The sequence below is a fragment of the Anomalospiza imberbis genome, chromosome 2, assembly GCF_031753505.1.
Source record: "Anomalospiza imberbis isolate Cuckoo-Finch-1a 21T00152 chromosome 2, ASM3175350v1, whole genome shotgun sequence".
NCBI lineage: Eukaryota > Metazoa > Chordata > Aves > Passeriformes > Viduidae > Anomalospiza > Anomalospiza imberbis.
The window spans coordinates 66,936,920-66,945,746 of NC_089682.1; the positions used below are offsets into that span (position 1 = coordinate 66,936,920).

At 40.3% G+C, this 8,827-nt stretch overlaps 2 long non-coding RNA genes across 2 annotated transcripts; one reads left to right on the forward strand and one right to left on the reverse strand.

The window, feature by feature from the left end:
• Positions 1 to 604: 604 nt before the first annotated feature.
• On the reverse strand, positions 605 to 2,860 carry LOC137469112 (uncharacterized). The gene is made up of 2 exons (XR_010996345.1): positions 2,609 to 2,860; positions 605 to 987 (listed from the first exon to the last, which is right to left on the reverse strand). It is a non-coding gene; the product is annotated as an uncharacterized lncRNA (long non-coding RNA).
• A 259-nt stretch (positions 2,861 to 3,119) lies between these two features.
• LOC137469113 (uncharacterized) lies at positions 3,120 to 8,414 on the forward strand. Its single transcript, XR_010996346.1, has 3 exons — positions 3,120 to 3,255; positions 4,341 to 4,439; positions 8,313 to 8,414. It is a non-coding gene; the product is annotated as an uncharacterized lncRNA (long non-coding RNA).
• The last annotated feature ends 413 nt before the right edge of the window (positions 8,415 to 8,827 follow it).

Here is an 8,827-nt window from a genome sequence, read left to right on the forward strand (position 1 = left end):
TGTTTCCTGGGGAGTCCGTAGCACAGGAGAGACTCCTATCTCCCTTGAAAGACTGAGTATTTGAATATCTGAAGGGTGGCAACTTGATCAAGATCCTGGGTGGTGTCTCACTGTTGAGTTTGTTTGGAAATTAGGTGGGAGGAGGAGGGGTGTTTTGGAAAGTCTTCATCCAGGATTTAGTGTTTGTAGTTTTTATAGTAGTAGTAGTTTAATAAAGTTCTTTTCTTTGTTATTAAGCTTGAGCCTGCTCTGCTCTGTTCCTGATCACATCTCACAGCAATTATTTAAAACAGTACATTTTCATGAAGGCGCTGGCATCGTGCCAGTGTCAAACCATGACACCCCACTCTCCTTTTCTTGGCAGAAGACATCAGTAGATGCCTTCTGCTTATTTATTGACACTGCTATTTTCAACATATCTGAATCTCTTTATAAGACAAAAAGAAATAAAGTAGACTGGTGTGGCACAGTAAACAGTTTGATGGGTCAAGCTATCATAAGCTTACCAATAGGGAAATAAAACAGATAATATCCGGGTTGTTAAAGCTTCCCAGATGGGCAGCTGCTCACTTTTGAGCAGGAACTCAGAAGAACATTGCAGACATCAAATGTGACATTTTTAATAAGGTTTGTACCACTGAAACACAGCTGTGCTCAACGGGCAGAGCAGCCAAGCTTGGTTCTTTCATTAATTCTGTTCCTTTGCCTTATTTGCACGAATGCACTTCAGCCCAGATGATTGGGTCAGATCAAGGGTTTGTCTAGCTCAGTATCCTTCCTCAGAAAATGTCCAGAGGTACATCCACAGGGAACAGAGGAAGCATGCAACAATCATTTTCCAAAATGTTATTCCAGCCTTTAACAGTTTGCAGCTCAGCGTTTTTATGAACCACAGATGATGTCTGTGTTTTCAGCCATCCTCTTAAGCTCTCTTTTCCATAAATTTATCCCTCTACTCCCTGTAAACTTCTTAGTCTTCATAATATTCTGTACAAAGGAACTCTGTGGTAAAAATACTTTTTTTTTTTTTTTTAAACCTGCCATCTGCCTCTACATTTGGTATTTCTTAGTTTTTCTATTCGGAGAAGCAGATAATAACTGAAACCTGTTTACCCTCTACATTTCACTTGTCATTTTGCTGATACAGCTATAAACCACCTTTTTTTGACAGGATGAAGAGTAAGATGAGGCAGATCCAGTAGGTAGATGTGGACCATTTTCTGTTCTGAGGATCAGTAACTTTGCCAAAAAATGACATTTTAGTTAAGCAAACTGTGAGGTCATGTCAAATCTGATTAATAGTTAAATAGTTAAGACTGCAAAAGAGGAGGATAAATTGGGGAAATGTCAAAACATTTCATTTTAACGTTTTCAGAATGAAATATTTGGTATTGCTAAATTGTTTGTTTTGACATTATCTACCTGAAACCTACAGACTTCTTTTCTAAAAAAGAAAGAGGATTGCAGGGCCTACAAAAAGACCAAATAATTAAAAAGACAACTAAATTAAACACTTCATTTAGGACTGAATAAGAAACTTCCATGTAAACCAAAACTATTTGTCTCAGTTTTCTTTGTAGAACATTTGAATAGAAATACATTTATATTTCCATTCAGACCAAATTCCTGCTGTGGTTTTTCAGTATGGCTGTAGAACAGAGACATCTACCACATTTCCACCCCTGTTTACAAAGCTTTGAGTGGCTTCCCCCTTTCCGCAGTATTTTTGGTTCTTACTTTCAATTGCCATTCTTTTACCTGGTCATACACATTTGTGCAATGGAAAGCAAGTACAAGCCTGTTTGATATTACTAATGCAGAAAAATCTGGCAAGACTTCAGCTTGTTTATCCTTCCAAACCAAAGTTAGCAAGTAATACAGCTGTTCCGTATAAATACATCAGGATTGACATGTCAGGGAAAGGAGAAAATATTCACTGAATGAAGATGATTTAAAATGCAACATTGGTGAAAACACTCAAATGATGACCTCATGAAAGAATTAAGAATTTCCTTAAGAATTAAGGAAAATTTTAAACTCCCTGGAAAGCAAATACAAGGAGACTAAAAGGAATAGAAGAGTATGTTTAGGATGGACCCTGATCAGTTTATAAAAAGTATAAGAAGTATATAGAAGTTCTCTCATTAGCTACAAATCCAGCATTAAATGTGTCAAGGGATCACAACACTACTGCCCCATACACCACATAAATACTGACATGGATGAATATTTTGCTAATATATATCTGCATGATGAACTGAATTCTTGAATCCTGAGCAAAGATGAACCAGAAAAACTGAGGTGTCATCTCATTCCTAAAAGAATTGAGATTTGCAATATAAACTGTCTACACTAAACTGAAAACAAACTACCTCTCAGTGGGCAAAATTGATTCTAAACATTTGGAATTGTAGTTTGGTCTGCAGATGTGGTTAAATTGGCTTAGGAAAAGAGTCTTTGGCTCCCAGGTGAAACCTGCAGTCAGAGATAGGCTATCCTCAGAAATTATCACTATGGGAGGTCACAACTGAACATTGATTTAACATTTTAGGGTGCTTGGATGGCTACTGCAGCTGGTGATGTGATTTGTGCTGTAGAGTCGGCCAACCTTGCGCCTGGTGCTGGAAGGGAAATGGAGTTGCTCCTGTGTAAAGAGTTAAATGCTTGCTGTTTGCTGCTCTCCTTGCACTCATCACTCACTGATTGATGCCTAGAAAATATTTCTGCACGATCTGCACTATGCAATACATACTAGCACAAAAATCACTATGGCAAAAATTATTTTGCTATTTTCTTTCTTAGGATATTTTCTTGCATCTGTGGGTTGAACATGACTCTAAATGATGTTGTAGCACATAGAAGCCAGCTAGGTAAGTCTGCAGGCACTGTCAGTGGTACAAACAGAGAAGTCATTCTCTGCACCAAAAAGATGATTGTGAGATATATGTATGCCCAGAGGGTGGGGAAGCAAAGGGGATCATGGTGCTGGTCCAAATGCTTATGCTGCAAAGCAGCTCACCTTTAGCAGCAGTGATGGGAAGGCATCACTGGGACAAGCCTATACTTGTGCTGTTTGCTCAGGCTGTGACCAGACTTGACAGACTGAGACCTGCTTGTCACCATTGGCTGGGCTGGCCATCCCTGGGCTATGGCTGACACCAGTCCTTGTCCCTTTACCTACTGTGCTTTTCTGACTGAGTGCTGTGAGACATGAGAAGTTGTGGATGTCCCATCCTTGGAAGTCTTCAAGGCCAGGTTCGGCACCCTGGTCTAGTGGAAGGCATCCCTGTCCTCAGCAGTGGGTTGGAATGAGGTGATCTTTAAGGTCCATTCCAATCCAAAACATTCTGTGATTCTATGATTCTGTGGTCAGGAATGGCACTGCCCTTGCCCTCACTCTCACTCTGAGACCCCATCTTTCCTGCCCTTGCTGCACCCCTGCCTGTCACCCTGAGGGACATCTCAGTCTATGCAAGGTTTTGGGTATATGTCTGTGCACTAGAAATCGCCCTGCTGACTCGAACACTTCAATGAGGACGAGTAGATGCTCCTTTGTCACAGAGCAGACTTGCACGACTACTCACTGGTTGCCCTATGGCACAGTCTCCAGCAGAATATTTTGGAGGAGACAGCTTTGGTGTCAGCCGTGCTCTGCTGTGGGTCATCCGTCAGTCCGTCCATCCATCCATTCATCCATCCATCCATCCATCCATCCATCCATCCATCCATCCATCCATCCATCCATCCCTGCAGCCTCAGGGTGACTCCTGTGGCGTTAACACACCAGCACAACCCGGGTTTTGAGGTGAGGTCCTTAGAGTTCATGCTGGTTTCCACTGGATGGCAGCAGAGCCCACAGCAACGGGAGCGGGCAGGTCTGAGAGGAGGTCTGGTTATTACTGATGGTGAATGGCAGACAATGAGCCCTCACAGCAAAAGGGTGGCTCCTGAGAAGAATATTCAGCATATTTGGATAATATGGATTTGGATCATTTGGCTATATGGGTAATAATACAGATTGTGAATGTAGAGTGGCAGTGAGACCAGCTCTGACAAGAACTGGTGTCCTCCTGCCTGTTTCCCAAGCTGGGAGGCACAAATGCAGGGTCTTTTCGAAGAGAAGAAATCTCCTCCGCTGTAACTATGTATGAGACCAGGTGTCATCAAAATTTCTTAGAAAACTCAGTGACAATATTTCATATTTCAGGTTAGTTTTGTCTGCTTTCAGTATAAAAGGTTTGTTCTGAATTTTGGTGTGCTGTGAAATTAGAAGAGAGCTAGAAGTTTGTAATTTATGAGACTGAGCCAGGTTTTGGCATTGACTTTACACTTCTTTTCAGGGAAATGTCCACAGAAGAAGCAAAATGAGAAGAATTTCAGAGAATAAACAGAGAAGTGCAACAAGGACACAGATTTATAGAGAGAGCATTTTTTGCAAGGTAGTCACCTGCTCTGTAGGCAAATCAGGGTTTTAATTAGGTCTACCTTTGCAGGTGTTTCCTAAGAGTCTAATCATCTTTGGAGGAAAACACCATTTGGAGTAAACTAGAGGAGCTTGAAATTTTCTGAGCCCTATCTCCCACATGTTACCTGACAACTGCATAATTTACTGTGTTTTCAAACTCTTGGCATACTGCAAGGTCTGAAACAGAGGCAGCTTTTTTCATTCTTGTCTTTGTTCCAAGGTTACATTAACAGAAACAATATATGTATTTTTAAAATCACATCAGACACCAGTATAAAAATGAGTTAAATATTATTCTCATCATCTTGGAAAGGTTTGCCATTGCTATTAAATGTGTGGGAGGGGTCCCTGAACTGCCATGGGAGGTTGCACAAGTATAAGGGGACTTGTCCATCAAATACTGTACCCTTACTGGTTTATGTCAATCAACAATTGTTCTACTCACTTGTTCTAGAAAGTTCTTGGGCCTCGTTACCCTCATTGGTTCCTTCTGTGAGACCACTCCTTCCCTGTCCCCTCATTGGTTCTGTTCATGTCACTCCATCCTTATTCCTCCCCTTAGCCTCTTCCCTATTGGCTCGTTTGTACCCTGACCACTCCCATTCCTCCACTGTTATATACTCTGGTCCTGTCTTCCCTTGGGGCTCTCAGAATCTGCTTCCCTCCTGAGTGGTTGTCTCCCTGCACCTCTCCTCCTACCCTCACCTTATGCCTTGCCTTCAATAAAACCCCCTTGGATTATAGCAGCCTGAGCGTCCTCTTGTCTCCCCGGTATCTATCTGGGCACCTGTGGATTAGCCAGCTGTGGGCCACCCTGCTGGACCGGATCCCGAGTCAGCCTTCATTAATAGCTTTCCATTTTCCTGTAAGAATAAATAATGGTTTTTAAAAGACTTAGTTTCTCAATGTAAAGTTATATACTCTGTAAACTGAAGGAAACAACCAAAATGTCAACTCCATTGGCCATCTCTTTTCTTGTATTCTGGTGGAAATGCAAGTGCCAGGTTATTTCTGCTGCTTGGAAAGCAGGACAGAAAATCTTAATGGAGGAAATCAGAAGTTCCCAGAAAGCCCATCTACAGCGTTCCCTGACAAGTCCATTCCTGTCAATGTTTGCTCTTTTTGAAACTAAATACAATATACCACCCCACCACCTTGTGTCCCTTCAAAAGAACATAAACCCTAAAAAACCAAAGCCATGATAAAAAGTACTTTGTTACAAAAATCAAAGATGTGAACAGGGGGGTTTATAATCTCTTGTCTCATCTTGCATCTATTTATCTTTCAGCTGGAATTCTGGTGTTTCACATACTGCAGGGGCTGTAGAAGGAGTTAGGAGGAATAGCAGTGATATTCAAGACTGAGTTACTTTCAAGTTCTTCCTCTGCTTAACATGAGGAAGGTGCAGGGAAATGAAGTAAGACCTTATAGAATGGACACGTCAATCCAGCTTCTGCTTTTATTTTTTTTTTCACTGCTTCAAGTACCCCACAGGACTAACTTTACAGAGACTGTAAGAGGTTATGGCATGTGAGGTGGGATGATGATCAAGGGTGCTGCCAGAGACAACAGAGGCACAGAGAATGATGCTCACTTTCTTTTTCTGAACCTTTTAAAAATTACTGCTTCCAAATGTGTTTCCCTATTTTATTATTTTTAATTTTTAATTTACTGAAGCATATGTTTGTGGTTTAGTAACTTCTGTACTCTACAGGTATCTGTCACACTAGTAAATGTTAACTCTAATTTGCTAATTCATTACTTGGAGACAGGACAGTGTGAGAAAATCTGTTCATCATCTACTTTGATATGCACTGGTTTTTGACCAAAAATAATCTGTGGCTGCAGTACATAACATATTTTTAAAATTTCAAGAATCCCAATTTATCATCATCTTTGGGGAATGTGGAAGAAAATGTTACAAGCCTCTGACACAACCATCACTGCCAGGAATATCAAAATTTTAAACTGGTTTAGGTCTTTAGATTCTGTTCCTCAAATGTTTATTAAAGAATTAATACATTATTGATCATTACAAATATACTGCCGTTGTGAATCAAGCACAAGCACATCAAGTGTTTCTAACCTGTGGTCATGGATAAGCATTCACCTACTGGAGTCACAGAAGAATGCTCCATTTCTTGACATTTATTAGGACATTTATTACACATGCAGTAACGTTTGCTGCTCTCTCTTGCAGGCAACTTTGATTTAGATTTATTTTTCTGAAACCTTTGAATTTTCTTGGTGACAATTTCGCCTGAAGCAATCTCCAGTGTTAGCACTAGACCCCAAGATGGAGTGGTCACCGCAGCTGCACTGCTTCTACAGGAATTGAGCTTTTGAGCAAACACTCCACACTATTGCCAGTGTCAGACAGGGTCAGATCAAAGGAAAAGCTGGTGACAGATTCCAAACAGTAACAACTGGAAAATATTTTTTTTCTCCTTTGCTCTATTGATAGATTAGTTTGTTACCTATAAATAATTGCTTAATGTTGCTATATTTCTACCTGAATAGTTACTGCTTCTTGGTGAATATCCAGCTATTGTTGTGCATTTAACTATTCATTAAGGCATTCAGCATTTTCATAGGTACCATTTGATTCGTGTTTAAATCAAAAGAAGAATGATATAAAAAAACCTTCCTTTTCCATGTAGTATAATCTGCTTTAAACATAATTATTGCTCCTTTTATAACATTATAATACTTAATTTAATTAAACCTACATGTTCATTGATGCATCTATTTCATCTTTGATATTATTTAGAAGGTAACAGTGGTATGAACAGGTTCAAATTACTCATTCACAAAGTTTTGAAATTGTGACATGAATTGGAAAGTGATTTGCAAAGGCATTTAGGTTAGATGTCACTTTTCAAATAGATATGGAAATCTCAAAATAAAAATCAAACAATCAGCTTCTTTTTCACATTAAATGTTCAGGTCTTTTGAACCCTGTATAATTCTCCATGTTTTCGATATTTGTGAAAATGTGTCAAGAGATTAGGAGAGTTTTTTTAAAATTCAGCACAGAAATAGAGGTTTGGGACCTGCAAAAAGCTTTTCTGGATAAGTGGGTCCAGGTTCTCATGGTACAGAAAGCCATCATGCATCATCCTCTTTTATAACCAGAAAATTGAAAAGTAGTTTTAATTCAAGCAGAGTTCAAAGACATTCCTCCAATTTGAAGATTAAAACTTATTCATAACCTGTTACAGCTACATGTTCTTGCTTTACCTTACATATATTTTCTCCTCACTGTATATCTTCTCAGCCAGCTATGTCTCAGCTCTTGTTTTGTTAGAGTAAACAAGCCCATCTGTGAGCTTTCCTCTCAGATTTTCTCCTCCTCTGACTGAAATGACCATCCTTCAAAGCACCCGTTTCTGCTGAATTTATCCTTCTTGGCCTGTAGTACACAGGGTTTAGGTGACAGTTCACTGTGATTTCTGCAATGCCATTACCACCTTTCTTTCCTTGCTGCCTGATTCCCCCAATACTGAAGCTGAATGATACTGGGAGAACAAAACCTGCCATGCTGCGCTTGCCTGTGACAATCAAAGGCAAGGAATCTTGACAGGAGCTTCTTAATGAATCCACGTGAGACGGATGTGGGTGCCTCCACTGGAGAGAAGACTAATCCTGCTCACAGAGACCCTTCCTACTGTTAAGTCATCTTTTGGAGATAGATTTTTTCACCTTGTTTTCTGAAGCAAATATTGCTGAATGCATGATTGAGACATTTTACCTGGGAGATGAGTTTCTGATACTAATGGGCAGCTTATTTTGAGGTGTGCTATGGAGACTGGGCTACCTGCATTTTGCTTTAACTCTGTTTTGGTAGGAGGTGGCCCAGGTACTCCTCAGAGAATGACACAGCCTTGCCTGCGGAGAAGTGTGAGGCTGAGTGTAAATGGGAAATAACAGTGCTTTGACATAACTTCTCAGTATCTTCCCTCGTCTCCTTGTGCCACATGTAGAAATTAAGATTTTCCAGGTACTTGTTGGTGAGTAAGCAGAGCTGCTCTTACAACTCCATGCCACCACTCCTGCAAACCATGGTATACCCTGATGTTTATTGCTCCACACGCTACCTAAAGTCTGTATGAAACAGAATAAAAATGTGCAATCTAGGGCTTGGTGTGGTTTGGTCACTTAATTACAAAGGGTTTGAAGGTGCTGTGCATGGGGAGTTAGAAGTACTTAATAGTGGATGAAAAGGTGCAATCTTTGACCATCAGTCAGATGTGGACACTAGCTTTGCTGCTGGAACTGCTCTTGAATGAAATGCCAGTAGACTTTCTACCTCCTTGGTTGTTCAATGTGACCTGGTAAAGACAGTAATAGTAGCACCACTGG